We start from the raw sequence: 16,915 nt of genomic DNA on the forward strand, positions 1-16,915 counted from the left end.
CCAGAGAAGCCACTTGTTCACCAAGGAGCTGCCCCTGGTTGGACACAGAGGTAAAGGATGAGGAGTATGAAGCAACCAAGCCATACAAAAGAGGAACAAGATGCAGAGGAGACTAAGTATTGACCTGTTTTTCAATCACTGTTATCTCAGACAGGAAGCCTGCACACAGCAGAATGAAGACTGAACAGGAAAATATGAATTTCAGCTAAAAAATAAAAATAAAAATCATAGAATCCTTAGAATGGGAAAGGACCTCTGAAGACCATCTATCTAGTCCAACTCCCCAGCAACGAACAGGGACACCACAGCTACATCAGGTTGCTCAGGGCCTGATCCAACCTTGCCTTGAAAGTCTCCAAGGATGGGGCATCAACCACATCACTGGGCAACCTGTTCCAGTGCCTCAGCACCCTCAAAATCCTTTGATGTGGACAAATGTTGCAAGTCTGCTTCTCAGACCAGTATAAGTAAGAATCTAGAATGAATCGTGATCTCATTTACAATTATTGTGCTCTCTGTTCTGTCAAGCCTCAGACCACATATTTAGACCCTTATTGAACAACTGCTAGGATAGTTGGAGAAATAATAAAAATGCTAGCTGGCTCAACTTCTCTCAGTGGATCGTATCTCTGTCACCAGTTTCTCAGAATTAATGAGTACGGTCAAGAAAAACGCTCAGTCCTTGCAGCCGATCAGTCCCCTGCAGGTCATACAAGAGAATCCTCAGGGTTAAAAGGTTAAGAAGTTTCTGTGGGATTTCAGGAAGAAATCACTGCAAGTCAGCCTGTGCTCATAACCCAAGAAATCTTTAAAACCCCTTCAGAAAATGATTTCCTGTTCTCTACAAACTCCTGCATAGCTCCAGTGCAGTGTCGCCTCCCAGGCATCTGACTTAAATTGTTTGCCATCGAGGTAGGTCTGATAATTAGCAACACCTCACATCTTTAACAACCAAACTAACATCACATTGTTTAGAAAAAAGCTTTCAATAAAGCTCACAGTTTCTCTGCATCTCTCATAAGACGTAGACTAATAACGCCAAGTTACAAATCCCTTATGAGAGCAGCCAAGTGATGCTGTGCAGCAGTATCCAATTTCAGCTCTAGTCTCATGATGAACTCCCAAAGTGAAGAACTCTTTCCTGAGTAGGTGGCTGAGAGGGAGAACTAAACGGTCAAATATTACCCCAAATAAGTAAGAAATGTTGAAGTGTTTCTATTAAAGAAAAAGCCAATTCTCTCACCTTGGACACCTACGCGTGTTGAAGTCAACAGCAAAATTCTCATTGACTTCAGCAAGAACAAAGTCACCGTCCTTCTGTGCCTCTGACAGGGCAGTGGCATGGTCATAGGTCTTGAATTTAAAGAAGAAATCAATCGATAGGAACAGTCTACAGCTGTCTGGTTACACCTCCCCAGCTACTTACAGACTCACCTAAGGGACTTCCACTGGTTCTTACTTTCTGGACAACAGGTTGATAAGAGGGTATATGATATATTAGGCTTCAGGTGGATCCCAAGGGGTTCTAGCTGCAGCACCATCAATATAAAGGAAACTTGCCAGTACCTGGTGCCATGCTGATGAGCTCGTTCCTTGTCTGTTATATCTGACCTACTGTGAAGCCAGCCAAACACAACGCTTTGTTATGGAGCAGCTAATGTCAGTGATCACCACATGTTTTTACAGATCAGAGAGCTCTAACACGAGCACCTCTCACACTGCACAATAAAAAGCAAGAAGGATGACTACAATGATTTTGGTATCTGTTTCCATTGTGCAAAACTGAGCAAAAAAAGACCTAGGCCATCTGCAAGTTCAGTCATACAAAAAAAAAAAAAATGCAAGTTTTCTCAATATCTATACATATGAATGCAGTGTGTGCATATACAGGTTTCAAACAGGTTCTACAGAGGGTAGGTTAAGATCCCCATTCCTACAAATAATATATATATACCTATCACATATATGTGCCTATACATAATGCAGACACACAGTGCCCTGCAAAGAACTGAATTTAATTTACAAGAATTTCTTCCACTTCCAAACAATTCCTGTTTCCTCCCTATGTTAGTGTTCCCTTTGCCTGGCATTAGAAGGAAATACAAAAAATCAACAGCACAAGAACATTGCTGACTGAAATCTGGAGAAACAAATGAATCTTATGCATTACCAGCATTGACTACGGCTGGCTTAAATATATGTATTTTAAAACTACTTAACAAATGAGCACTTCAGAGGGCTTTCACTGAACTTCAGCATAAAGCACACGTTTGGCAAATGTTGCACAGGCATTTTAATTAAAGCCACGGGTCCAATAAGCTGCATTATTTCTACTACTTTTCCCCTCCGTATCTGTCAGCTCTCTCTCTCCCTGGCTGCAAGTGAAGAGGCAGATTTGTCTGAAGCTTCAGCCAAAGCCAAAAATCAAAGCCAGTTCCATTTCCTGGGATGGCTGTGAACACAGTTTGCAGCGAGGAAATACACCCACACGCATTATGGGTGACCTTGGGAGCATCAGTTCATTGACTACGCTTCTGGCAGCTGAACGTTGGATCATCAAAAATCCTCCTGAACATGGAAACACACACAGCGCTGGCAGAGAGACAGAGAGCCAATACACTGAGAAAAGCAAGGTTCAGAGAGAGGGGGAAAAAAAGCCCATGCACACAGTAAAAAAAAAAGCCAACGGCCTTCCATTCAGCTTTGGAAACTGTCAGAAGCAATATAACATTTACCTGCTGAATTTTTCTTGTCTGAGAAAACTTTCAACATAAGCACTGGAAACATAAACACAGTTATACAACACATGGCAGCTGACAGAGGGCAATTTTGCAGAAACATTATCTGATCTGAAGAATTTTTGCCAAAAGGTTTCTTTTTCCTCTTTTAGTGTTAAAATACGACAATACTAAAACATGTTTAGTAACAAACAAAGTGTTTTCATACATTCAGAAGACATTATCCCCTAGACAACTCATGATGGATTAATAGAGAAGCAAAACTTACATGACTTTGAATAGACTGGCTGTAAAAGCTATCCACGCTAAAAGGAACACTGAATTTTAAACAACTTACAAAGGTGACTTGGGAAAACCTGTCATGTTGGGATGCACTAAATCCAACCCTTCCACTGATTAGAAACAACACACTGCATTATTTTACAAATCTATTAATTAAATTTTAATCATTCAAGCAGCGCTGTTTGCATTTTTGCCAAGACATTATAACATATTGCCCTTATGAAACTTAAGAAACTCCATTTTTTTTTTTCCAATAACCAACATCCAACTTTCAATCAAACACCGTCTACAGAAGAACGATGAGGCAAATTACGCCATGGCAATTAATGATCAATCCTTGTCATTAGAGGGTACTATTTGAAAAAAGCAAAAGGAAAATGGATTAATGTGCTAAAATAAAGACTCTTTGTTCGTCTGAATAAAACATTTGTAGCTCTGGTCTGAGAGGTTACTTTCATTTGGAGCCAGTTTGACTTGCCACTCATCTTCCTTTGGGAATCATTCAGTTTCAAGTGCATTAAGAGATGATTTATTTGCATAAGCCAACAGAAGGTTATTCTTTTCTCAAAAAGAAAAAAAAAAAAACAGCTAGAAAAAAGACTAGAATGACATTGCTGTACAAATTGAAGAAAATGTTGACAACTTCTGAAAATTCTCATAGGTCATTAACAGAATCATGCCACGTATCACAAAGCGATAGTGCCAAAGTAGCATATGTTATATTTTCAGCATAGTTGAGTTTTGCACCATCTCTCCAGCTACTAGTAAACTAATTTAAGAATAGAAAAAAATTGATCTCAAGCAGGGTGTTTCAAACAGAAAGCGGAAATTACTACCCTTCAAGCCTTTTTTCTTTACAGATATTTAGAAAATTTTGTCATCCTATACATTCATTTTGTCATCTGCCTTGAAAGAAGAGAAGGGAACCTGCAGGTGCTCTCACGTATTACTGCGTTCTCTACTTCTAGGGCCAGACCGCATCACGGCAAGGCACAAAGGCAGTTGTCACAAACCCACTGTCGCCATACCTCCCGTCTGTGGATGTCACTATTGCACTTTGCAATTACAGATATTAGGGTGGCATTGTGTCCTCTGCAAGGGAGCATCCCCAGCAGTAGTGCCACGTGCTACTACTCCTCTTTTACAGAACCAGGCACTTCCACTAGTGCTGGCTGCAGGAGCATTGTTGAGACAGAATGGAACTGTCTGGTATTTACTCCATAGCAAAGAGGTTTGCAAATCGATTTAACAAAGAGGCCAGGCCATGGCCTTCTGCCCTGCTCCTCTCCCCATCCCACAATGTTGCTTCTTACGAATGTTTTCACGAGTATCAATTCCATTTATCTCATCCCTTCAGTTTACAATCACATGTAGCAGTGTGTCAAGACAAACCGCATGGCGAGAGCATCGCTGACAATTAGCTTCATTAGGTTGCTTTCCATTCCCCTACTGCAATCCCACACAGCTCTCAACAAAAAAAAAAAAACAAGCACATACCCCACAACCAACCTTTACCTTACCAAGCAAGCCCTTGACAACCTCAGAGAAAGGCAGCATCCCAAGCAGCACACCCAACCCAAAGCCTTGGCAGAGCCATGTGCTACAGAGCCCTCTCACGTTCAGAGTAAAACCAACAACACTCCTAAATCACTACAAGCACACCTTTCCAATTGACATGCAGAAACTGAATAGCAGAAATAGTAAATACAGTTCATTGAATCCCTCCTTTTCTATCTGAAGAGCTGCCATTATCTTGTTAGAGGCTAAGATCAGCTTCCTGAACTCTGCTGGGAAGCTTACAATGGTAGCACACACAGCACTGTGCCAGACAGCACTGTAGGGAATCACCTTCAGTAATCTCTCTTATCCCAGTTCTGAGAGTGCTGGCAATCCTTTTTCACTTGGCCTTACCAGCAGACTACCTCTGCTTTCCCAGTAAACTCAAGGGAAGGAGATCCTCCTTTCAGATATGGATTTCTGTACACACTAGGGCTCCAAGTAACACTGCCCCTCTTTTAGGTCCCTGACTAAAGAGGTACCACTGCTGTTGTTTCATAAGACTAGTCACCTACTTATTCACATAATGCTGTTTTTCACGCTAGAAAACAAAGCTCATCCTCCCCCTCATGCCCCCTTTCTCACCCTGCCACAATACAACTAAAACACATGGAAGACCACAGGGTGCAGGTAAGAGCTTAGCTCAGAACTTCTTAAAATATTCAACTCCTTTACAACAGGAAAAAAAATAAAATAAATGAAGGAGTGGGCAAATGAGAGTACCGAAGTTCCATTTCCCACCTCTTAACTCATCCAGTACACAAGCCAAAGCAATTATGGAGAGACATATGCTGATTGCAATAAAACAATTACTTACATTCTGTGCCTATTTTAAATATTAAGCGCTAGCAGCATGTTGCTCAGAAATTTAAGTCCCCAAGTTTTAGTTGCAGAATGTGTGAAAAAAAAGCACCACATATGGAAGAAAGTCAAAACCAAACATTTCTTTGTTTGTATGCTGAATACCTATAATATTATGTAATTGAAAAAGCTATGATTTAGAATGAGTTGAACACTGCAAGCAATTCCTGAGTAAAATTTGGCATCATGAATGACCATTTATAAGCTAAAGTCTGATTGTACATTAAAATATGCAGATCCCTAACAGCTTATCTTTAAAGATAATATACTGCACACAAACACAAGTGCTGGATCTAATTTATCAAGATCTGTGGTTATGAACACATGGACACCAAGAATCCAGCACGAATGTTAAGTTACAGTCCAATGCAGTTCCAGCTGGCTAAGACATAAATATTTCTTCCCCAAACTGCCATCGCCAGTGAAATCAGCACAGAAAATTTGATCGTACCTACAGCAAATGCTAGTTGTATATTTTTCTCTTGCCTAAAGTAAAACAAGGAAACACAACCAAAACCACACAGCCCACTAGTCATCTTTCAGCTTCACTCTCTCAGCTAGGGGGACAACTTGTACAACACCAAACAGGTGGTGGACCAAGCACACAGCAAGTCTGAAGATCACATTTGTGGCTGAATTTAGTCTCACTCTGATGTCATCATCTAGCATAGTACGTGTGTGTGGAAATCAGAGATGTGGAAAACTCATAACAGGAACTCAAGTAAAAGCAGAATGTGGTGCTGTAGCGCCAGATTAAAGTTCAGGCAGTAATGAAAGCCTCATTTATCAATACACCTGACTAATACAGCATTGTGCCTTGTGTAAGAGATAATAATTTGCACATTTAGACCTGCATTAAAGCAAAATTCACAAGTGTTACAGAGACATACTACTCAGTAGAATGAGTCTCACATCAATCTTAGAATCACAGAATGGCTTAGGATGGAAGGGACCTTAAAGATCACCCAGTTCCGACCCTCTGCTTGTGGGCTGGTTGCCCCCCACCAGCTCAGGCTGCTCAGGGCGCATCCAACCTGGCCTTGGGCACCTTCAGGGATGGGGCACTCACAGCTTCTTCAGGCAGCCTGAGCCAGGACCTCACTGCCCTCAGAGTGAAGCATTTCTGCCTAACATCTAACCTAAATCTCCCATTCTAGTTTAAAGCCATTCCCACTTGTCCTATCCCTATAAAGAGTCTCTCCCCTTTCTGCTTAAAAGCTCCCTTCACATACTGAAAGGCCACAATGAAGTCTCCCTGGAGCCTTCCCTTCTCCATGCTAAACAAACCCGACTTCCTTAAGCTTTCTTCATAAGGAGCAGTCTTTGTGCTCCTCCTTTGGACCCACTCCAAGAACTCCATATCTTTCTTGTGCTGGGGGCCCCAGGCTTCTATGCAGAACCCCAAAATGGGGCCTGGCAAGGGCAGAACAGAGGGAGACAATCCCCTCCCTCAGCCTGCTGCCACCCCTCTTTTGATGCAGCCCAGGATACAGCCACCCTTTCAGGCTGCAAGCACACACTGCTGGCTCACATCCAGCTTTACATCAACCAGAACCCCTATGTCCTCCACAAGGGCATTCTCAAGGATTTTTTCTTCCAGTCCGTACGCGAGTCTGGAATCACCCTGACATAGGTGCAACACTTTGCACCTGGCCTTGCTGAACCCCATTAAGTTCACATTTTCAAGCTTGTTTCAATGGACGGCATTCCTTCCTTCTTTGAATGAACAGCACCACTCAGCTTGCTATCATCAGCAAACGTACTGAAGGTGCACTTGATCCCTCTATGTCATTGATAAAGGTGCTGAAAGGCATCCCAAGACAGACTCCTGGGGGCACTACTCATCACCAGCCTCCACCTGGACATAGAGACATCGACCACAACCCTCTGGCTGTGACCATCCAACCCATTCTTTATCCACCAAATAGTCCAGTCTTCAAACCCATCTTTCTCCAATCTAGACGTAAGACGTAGTACAGGACCAATCTTCTATTAAGATAATTCTCTTTAAGAAAAGCAATGACTTATCAGTTTACAATTAAGGTTTCTCGCTTTATTGGTATCATTAAGTTCCAGCATGCTGGACATGAAGACTATCACAGCAACACGAGCATAGTCGCTACGTCTGATCTTTGGTAGTAAACTTTCAGCTACTTCAATAGGGTTGGGTTCAGCTGTTGTGCTTTATTTTTAGCTGTTTTTCTAAAGAGAATTTCATTTTAGAAAAGCATCAAGGTACTATTGTAAGGTATCCAAATCTATAACTATCAGCTACTAATAACTTGAGAACCCTTAGTGCCTGTAGAACCAATTCATCTATGCTTCACACTTTTAAAAGAAACACATATGAAGTAGTGTCTAACCCAAATTTAACAAACCAAAGTTAAATATTTATAAACAAGACACATGGGAAGCACAGGAAATCCTTACAGAAGGTACACTCCAATATGATTGACTATTCATGTATAGAGTATGACATATGATGGAAATGAATAAAAAGTAAACAGTGTACTCCATTACTCCCAACATCTGCAAAGCCTATTTTCAACTTCCTAAATTACACAGATGTAACAGCGTGGAGCTCTTAAGCCTTGAGTGCATACTGATGAGATCACATTTCTGTTTCTGTGATCCTGAAGTGAGCAATTAAAGAACATACATTTCTGCACTGCAACAGAACAAGTCCAGAACATCAGTATTTCTGCTTGCAAGGCCATCTGACATGTGCATCTCTGAGAGATAAATTAGCAACTTGACAGCAGTTCCCAAAGAATACATCATCTTATTTTTTAATAAAATTAAGCAGACTGTTTCTCACTTGGGTGTTTAAGAGAGGTGTTATAACAAATGCTGAGATTTTCTTCACAAGACACATCACCTGACATTAATTAGCAGTAAAAGTAGTCTGCATAAATGACGAAGAAGAGCAAAAACTAAACAAATGCCACCATGCTCAAAGATGATTTATAAAGCTATAGGAAAAAAAGAATTTTTCATCTTAATTTTTCACCATGCTTCTCTATACTTGGAGCCATTCTGGACAATGCTGTCCACTGACTTCAGATAAAATCTCACATTCCCACCCAAAACTGCATCGTGGCAGAGGTGAACAGGAAGGATGTCCCTGGTAAGCTCAAATACAAGCGTATTTGTATAGGTGATGGAGTAAACCTTGCAGTGAAAATGAGAGCAGGTCTACACCAAAAATCAACTATCAAGTAAGAACATGCAAGCCTATGACCCCAATATGCATCTTCTGATTAAGATCATTATAACCCGAGTACTCCAGATATGGAGGTTTGTTCCACTACAACCCTTCTTACCAAATCTTTGTGACATTAAGAATGAGGCAGTACTCAAAAACACATTCACACTCTGAACTTGCTTTCCGTTTTTCATCAAGGAAGACGTGCTCTATTTTTCTCACTCTTCTGCTAAGACTCAGTGACAAAACTATAGATCCACTGTCGGCACCAGGGCTGCTCCTAAGAAACCTGGAACTAGATCTGCTTCACTAGTTGTTTCAAGCAGACTCGGTATTTTCCCTCGGTTCCTCATACTCCACACATGATGGAATCATGAAGTCACTTCACTGTATTTTTCATAACATAGTCAGAAAAACAGGGCTGTATCACAAGGATGCTACAGCAGAAAATTTACTATTCTTTCTTTAATAAAGAAAGTTTATTGCCCAAAAGAGCAGCAAAATGGGTCTTTCCTCACAACAACCTCACTCCCCCTACGCCTCTGCAACTCTGATACGACGTCTAAAAGAAAATGGGTTACTGAAAGACAGGGAGATGTGAAAGCAAATCAATAGGTGGAAAAAAATATATGGGAAAACACAGACAGCTTGCGTTCCTTTGTAACAGAGTCCAGAGTCAAGCCCTGCACGCAGCAGCCCTTTAACTACAGAAGTGATAAGCAAGGTCTGGAGGAAAAGGGGAAAGCCTCAGTGAAAAGAGGCATTAAGGAAAGCCCGATGGTCAAGAGCACACAAAGACCACTAAAACTAAGTGTGCATGGAGATCTCAATGACAAGCTATGGAAAGGGCAGAAATTCAACAGTTGACAGTGTTTTGGGGCTGTGGGTTATTTTATTGCTGTTCTGAGAAGGCAACCGTGTGGCTGATACATTGACATTGTAGCCATGGAGCCAAGTTAAGTGGCATCAATAACATCACAAATGAGCAGTATTATCCACTGCAGTTAAAGACCAGTGCAACAGCTTCTTAATTGCTTTGTAACTGTGATCCTACAAAAACTTTGATTGGCAACACAAAGGAATCAATTTTTTTTAATCTAAGTTTTCCCTTTGCCATCAGCATCATTGATTCAGCTCAACACTGCATCAAAGACAGATTATACCAATATTAACAGAAGACAGTACTTTTGGTCATTTTTGGTCATTAAGCATTTACTTCTGTAAGTCTCTCCACTTAAAAGAAATGAGCAATAAAAAATGAAGACAATCTCCTTTCGTGCAAGAATCTCTCCCAAAACTGAAAGTCTAAATATAGCAAGAATATTCAATAGTTTTTGATACAAAATGTAGGAATGTAGGCTGAAATTAATTACTAAAAACGTAGAATGCTGATGCTCTTTGTCACAAGGGACATTTGGTGCTGCAGAAGCCTTTGTGCCCAGAGAACGCTACAGGATTGCAATCAAAGACCAGGGCAGTTAAAGGCAAAAACAACAAGAAATTTTTGAACATGCTTTTAAGCCCATGCGAGTGGGTTTCTCTTTTTGTGCAGTGTCTTTGTTCCATGTTTCTACGTAACGCTGGTCTACCAAATACGATGTGACTATGATGTCATTATTAGTATCAGAGACCTCAAAACAAACACTGCTTTCAGTTTCACCTCGGAAAACATTTAGGGTAATGAGCCCAGCAGGAGGCTCAGATCTAGCAGATCCTGCTAGTTGACTTTCAGAACAATCCCAAAATCTTTAGCTTAGAGTTACTTGCTTTACACTTTTCACTCTGTTTTCGTTTTCCATACCCCATTTCTATTAAGATGTCTCTCTGTGTAGTAAACAAGGACCTGCTGCCTACTTTGAAAGCGACCTTCCAGGCTAACAAGAAAAATCAACAACTACTAGATATACAAACCAACACAATCCATGTATAGAGATACCCCAGAAAAAATTGTTTTGAAGCAGTATCTAAGTATTATAAATACTGATTGCTGTCATTATAAGGCATAACAGAAGCATCCCAGGTAGGCTGATGAATCATGCTGGAAATCCTGCATTGCTGGTAGGTCAGGATCCCCCACACGCACATGGAGGATACAAGCCTTTGGGAAGAGGTGCAGCTGTGCCACTGCCACCTGTTTCTTTCTTTACACCCAAAGAGGTTAAGGCTAGAAGGGCTCAACCTGAGCATCAACACCTGCACCACACTGCAAACAGGTGAAGATCAGGAGCTAAGGACCAATATGAGAAGGCAGCACTTGTGACGTACGCTCAAGTGATAAAGGTGATAATGAAACATAGCTGTTATTTTTCTATTCTAAGAACTACATAACGAACAAATGCTAAGTGTTTTCCAGGTGAGTGGCTAGCAAGGTATATTGTTCTGATGCTTGTGTCAAGGCCTTGGCTCTCCTTCAGAAACCCACCCCACGTACATATTCTTGAACACCAGCACACAGCAACATATCCGAGAAAAGGCTTGGACACACTTCCAAGATCTATAACAAACTGAAGAACAGCAAGTTCACCATTACCTACAGACAAATGAAAATGCATGAAGAATGATTTCGCGTACAAACCCAACATCTGACATCCAGGAAGTGTTGTCAGTCCTGCAACGTTACTGTCAAAGGAAACTACAAAATGAAAAGATACAAGTGGATCAGATAGCTTACAAAGAATTAAAATTCCTGGACAGAACACAGGGAAAAGAGATGTTCTATTAGTTGCCTTTATGTTTATTTTACACATTTGATCACAGGAAGAAGAGCCTATAATTGAAATAGTTTCATGGGTCAATTAGACAATAACATTCTACTTAAGTCAAGCATCTCACACTAATGTAGAAATGCCTTTTAAATTTTAATATAATCTGTACTGCAAAAGAAATACTCTTCGAAGTGGCCACTCAATGCAGCTCTTAGAAAAGTAGCTTGTTAATCTCCAAAGGCTAATTGCATTTGTAAATACTGTTTCCAACATTTAAAATCTAAAACTTAACACTGAATGTTCACTGGAAATATCTATCAGGAACAGCAAACAGATTGAGAGGTGCAGCAGGAAGGAGAAATTGGAGTACCTAAGCATTATGGCACTGCTAGCAGACCATTCCACTTCATGATGATGCAGTGTGCCCAAGATGAAGGGACCATAATGAAGGCACCATATTATTTCGGGTCCACAGAGTACATTTCCACACAGACACCCAAGCATGCTTTCAAAAATGCAATTACAAGACTTCCACATGTAACATGACAGTATTCCTTCAAAAAATAATAATAATAAAAAAAAATCAAACAAAATCTCTCAGTGGTCTGAGTTTACTGAGTTTATGACAGATTCATCTCTACTACCCCGTAAACATGGATTTACAGGGTAAATCCAAGGAGGCCATCTGACATGTCACCACTGAAGCTTCTCTGTCCCCATCCCATCTGTTTGCTGGGAGCTCTGGAGGCCAGGGACAAAGCCTTCGCAGAGCTAATCCTGGGCCAGGGACCAGGCACAGCCTCTCTCAGCCCAGCCATTGCACTCTGGGCTCCCATCGTTACCTTTCCTGCCAAGCTGCGGTGCAAGCAGAACACTATGGGTTCACTTACAATGTGCCTGTCATCCAACCAAACCTGAAATGCAAGCAACAGCAACTTTATTAGCACTTACTGATCCCAGGGGTGATAAATATGTTTGTTTACTCCTGTGCGAGTAAAGCTGGTGGTGAAAAGGAAACTGATCAGACTGTTAAGTGGCTCAAACTCACATTAAAAATCAAATGATAATATAATCCCAGGAAATTGCCAGGATATAGAGATCCAGTGCTGTAGCACCCAGGGCCATGCTGGCATCTCGCCAACAGCCTGAGGGTCAAAGCTATCCTGCATGCATTTACGTAAATTTGCATCTATTTTACATAACAAGCAAGCATAATATTAAACGCACTTATATAGAGGGATTGTCCTGAGCTAGCACACCTGCTGTTACAAGAGCACAGGGTTAGTACTTCTTCCTCCTGTTTTTCACTTCCCTAGCTCTGTTTTACCATGCCACCAGGTGAGGACTCTGAGCCTTGCCACGGGCAAGTTACTCCCTAGCCAACAAGGCTGCGTGCTCCCATAGCCATATGCGCAAGAGGAGCAGCTGAGGGAGCAGGGACATGCTACCTGTTCATGCTACCTGTTCATTCCGCTGGCAGTGCAAGGTCCCCTCCTGCTATGCTTGGAAAGGAATTAATGCGTGCTTTTCCATTGCTCCTTCTCTTAGCCTCCCATGGCTCTTCTTAAGACGAAGTTGAGGGTTTACACCTTTTCTTCTTGTTTGCACGAGGGCTCAAGATTCTTCCTAGCCAATACTCAGGATATAAATAAAAGTATAAAAACCTATTCTCCAAGGCACAGAAACAGTAATCTTCAGATGACGGAGCTGATGGTCTTATGCAATCACCAATATGTACGTATACACGTGCTGGGGGAACCAGAAAGCATTTCCACAAACAGATTAAAGAAAAGCAATCACAAACGTTTCCATGGAATAAAAATGTTCTCTCACATTACAACACACAAGCACAATCAGTTCCTCTGCAGCTAGAATTTGAGTAATTGTTTTCAACTGTTTTTGTGGGACATTTTACTCTATAGAACTATCAGCATCCAAACATCATTCAAATGCTGCAAAAAAAAAACCAACCAAAAAAAAAAAAAAAAAACCATAAAACAGAAAGCAACTCGTTATTGCTTATGAAAGGAAAACAATCTGAACTATACATCTTATTTTCTTTAAAATAAAAAGGAACATTTTCTGTTTCATTGCTAGATTTCTCCAACCATCTCAATCCATCTCTTGTTTTATACTCAGCCATAGATCCATGATTCAGTGAAATTCATGGTTGATTTCATAAAACCACCCAACTAACCAAATTGGAAATCTCAAACATCAAAAAGCTTCATATTAGTTCCTATTTTGCAATGATATAGAAATAGTATTCTGTAATGACAGATTGCAAACTCACACAAACTGCAAAGAAAACAGTATGGGAAAAATAGCAGATGTGCTTTTGACACACATTGAACATCTGGATTTAAAGTATTATCATCCCTGCTTCATTTACACGTTTAGGAAACGTCTCCAAGCTCTGGGATGTTAGATGCTTCTAATTGTGATTACTAATCAGAACACTGGACAAGGACCAGACTACCATCACTGTACACAAGTCAGACTTCCTAACTCCAGGTCTGCCCTCTCAGAACACGTCCTGCCTTCTGTCCTGGAAAAGCAGACACCAAATGCCAAACAAGCATTACAGCCTCCGAGATACTAAATCCAGGCTATCACTCATCCCTTCTTGCTATTCTTGCCTGCAAGTCTGATTTTGTTTAGGAAATCTTTTTTAAAGCTCACAGTTTCACACTGCCTTTCACATCGCAAAGCAGTCCTGCAATGAAGACAAATCTCCTAGGAAATTCTACAATAGCAAACCACAAATAGAAGGAAGTTGGGAAGTTTTGCAGAGGGATAGATTTTGTGTTTAAGCTTCCAAAGAATGCAGCTAAACCAATCAGATATTTTTTCTTAATTTTTAGCGATAGTTTCAGACGGCATCTGCAATAAACTGAATTATTTTCCTTCGCTGAACTGCTAGGGAATGCAGCCAGCGCATCTCCATATAAAAGCACATGCTTTGCCATACTGCAAACGCCATACATCTCCCTCACCCCTCCAGTCATTTTCTTCTTATCTGACCAGCTACACTTCTCATCAGCATCAACTGTCAATTTGTACAATCAAACTCAAGCTGCATTACTTCAAAGTCTATAAATCCCTTATGCTTCCCTTCAATCCTCACAGAGCACTGAAGTGAGATTTGTCTGGCCAAACATGTTCGCCATGTCAGCACAGTTCTGCTCAAGCCAGCAGCTCATCTTTTAGCTTCCAGTCTTACATTTTGAAGAAAATGTCATAACACAACCGGTATAAGTCACATAAAAGCAGCAGCTACAGCTTTATTTTCTTTTCTGTCGATCTACATAAATAACTTGTAATCTGGGTACTTAGTTCCCTTCTCGACACAACAGCTGAACGCAAAAAGAAGATAAATCCTTGAAGGGTGATGGCTTATGATTTTCTTCATACACACTCATGGGAAGAGACCCCAGAGGCAAGCTCACCAGGAAGTCCACCTTATTGCAACCAATTTCTATCCACACTTCCCAGGGCAAGATGGAAATGAGACAGCTGAGCAGCACTGCCTGCACCTCCCCACGCAGCCAGGAAGAGGCAGGTCGCACTGAGAGCCAGGCTGCTGTGCACTTGTCACTGCCATAAATACTGGGTGAACTACGGCAACGTGGCGAGCACCTTTGTTCTGCTGCATCCCTCCCTGCTCAAGTGCTCGAGATTACCTGAAGTATTTTTATCTCTGTCTGGGGGAGATATTGTGGAGTTACATATCGCATTTCGAGCATAAAATGTGGCGCAGCCTGATTGGCATAAAAGCCCAATGGACTGTTTGGGGAATAGTTTGTTCTCCTAATGCTGACATTATATCATTTGTTTTTGGCAGCTCAACAACATCAACAAATTTTTATCTTATTTGAATTGTCACAAAAAGCTTAATAACTCTCTTTATTTGGCATATCTTCCGGAAGAAAAAGGAAATAGGTACATTATTAGTAAAGCAACATATGTCTGATGGCTTTGATCTGTGCTGATGCAATGCCCTGCAAGGATAAAAGCAGAGCTTTTTAAGAGGAGGAGTCATCAAATGAATATACACATCCTAAACAGCCTTTTGAAAATAACAATTTCTACTCAATTAGCACTTAGTGATATCTAATTTTAGGTAATAAATCACTTAACTTTCTGTTGTTGTGCTTTCATGCTACAATCCTCTCCAATTAGAACCAAATTTATTTTAAATGTTTCCCCAACACGTTTTATCTATTTTCCCTGTTTAAAGCTGTCTGCTTGACTACATTAACACACAACGGAGGCTGAAAACCAGGCTAACTGCTCATCTCTTTAATTCCTACAGAACAAGAAATTATAGAACAACATGGGTTAAAAATATAGAGGTATAACACGATAGGACACAAGTTATCACTATTTAGTTGTCCTGAGCCAAAAAATTGATTATTCCATTCAATCTGATAGCCCTCATACGGCCCTATTCATTCTGAATTCAACTTGGAATTGTTTATTAGACATACGTATTTGTACTGGCTAATGAGAGATTCGCGGTTGAGGTTTTGTTTTGGTTTTGTGTCTGTGTGGTTGGGTTTTTCTGTTTTGTTTTTAAAGCTGTAAAACGACATGATAAATAACACATTCCTGCGGAGGATACAGTGCAGCCACACATGTGCTGGCATCCAAGTTTACACAGATGCTGACCCTTCATCTGGGTTACGCTTTGTATTTCATTTTGATCATCTGGACCATTTTCCCAGACTGTTTATATGAGAGCTGAAAAGCACTTCAAAAAATAAACCCCGACACATTTCTCTACTATCAGCGGTGTGCAGTTTATACACAGCACAAATGAAGTCCATTGTGAATGCATACAAGACCAAGAAGCGCTTATGAAAAACAGAAGCCAATCAGTATTACCAAAACCTAGAATTCAAGAGGGAGTTTTTAACACACAAGATGAACCACAACACTTCTGAACAGTCCTTTTTTCCCCAGTTGCAACTAGGTTCTCATTAAAACTCAAGCTTCTGTCATAAAACAAGTTAAAACCTGCATCACAAATTTGGTAGGCCTCTCTGACCATGCTGCCCGGAAAAGACTTGACAACAACACCCAGATTCTCCTTAACTCAAAAAGGAACAGATTGTGTACCTCTGTGCAACGGTGTGAGCGTGTGCCACGCTAACTGTTCAACAACTGGGTACACACACATCTTCAATTTGTTCTGAGATTTTTTTTGTCACTGCTGTCTGTAATTCTGGCTATCATCTTCCTTCTCTCTTTATCTGCATATTTGGTTACCAAGGATATCAAAGTCAGTCTTCTGGGAGACCAGATACACTGTAGGAGTGATTGGAGAAACAATGAATACTATTTTTTGAATTTTTATGCTGACAATAAAAATGCTCCCCTGATTGCTCCTTGCATTTAGTCACCTTTTTCTGAAAGGCCACCATACCATCTCCTGGGTGGCATCTGTTATATGACAGACGTCTCCTCTGATCAACTTCAATCACCGTTCCCAAAATTATCCTCTGATTGTTCTTGATTGTTCAGTCAAGTTGGCAGGAAGTCTCCTCCATCCTTTTGCATATATA

The 16,915-nt window shown here is 40.8% G+C and overlaps 1 protein-coding gene across 3 annotated transcripts in view; it reads right to left on the reverse strand.

Moving 5' to 3' along the window:
• Positions 1-16,915, reverse strand: part of MACROD2 (mono-ADP ribosylhydrolase 2) — an 839,235-nt gene that overhangs the window by 393,052 nt on the left and 429,268 nt on the right. The window lies entirely within an intron of this gene.

Source organism: Centrocercus urophasianus, unplaced genomic scaffold, assembly GCF_019232065.1.
Source record: "Centrocercus urophasianus isolate 14NV4802_14NV808 unplaced genomic scaffold, USGS_Curo_1.0 seq_10, whole genome shotgun sequence".
NCBI lineage: Eukaryota > Metazoa > Chordata > Aves > Galliformes > Phasianidae > Centrocercus > Centrocercus urophasianus.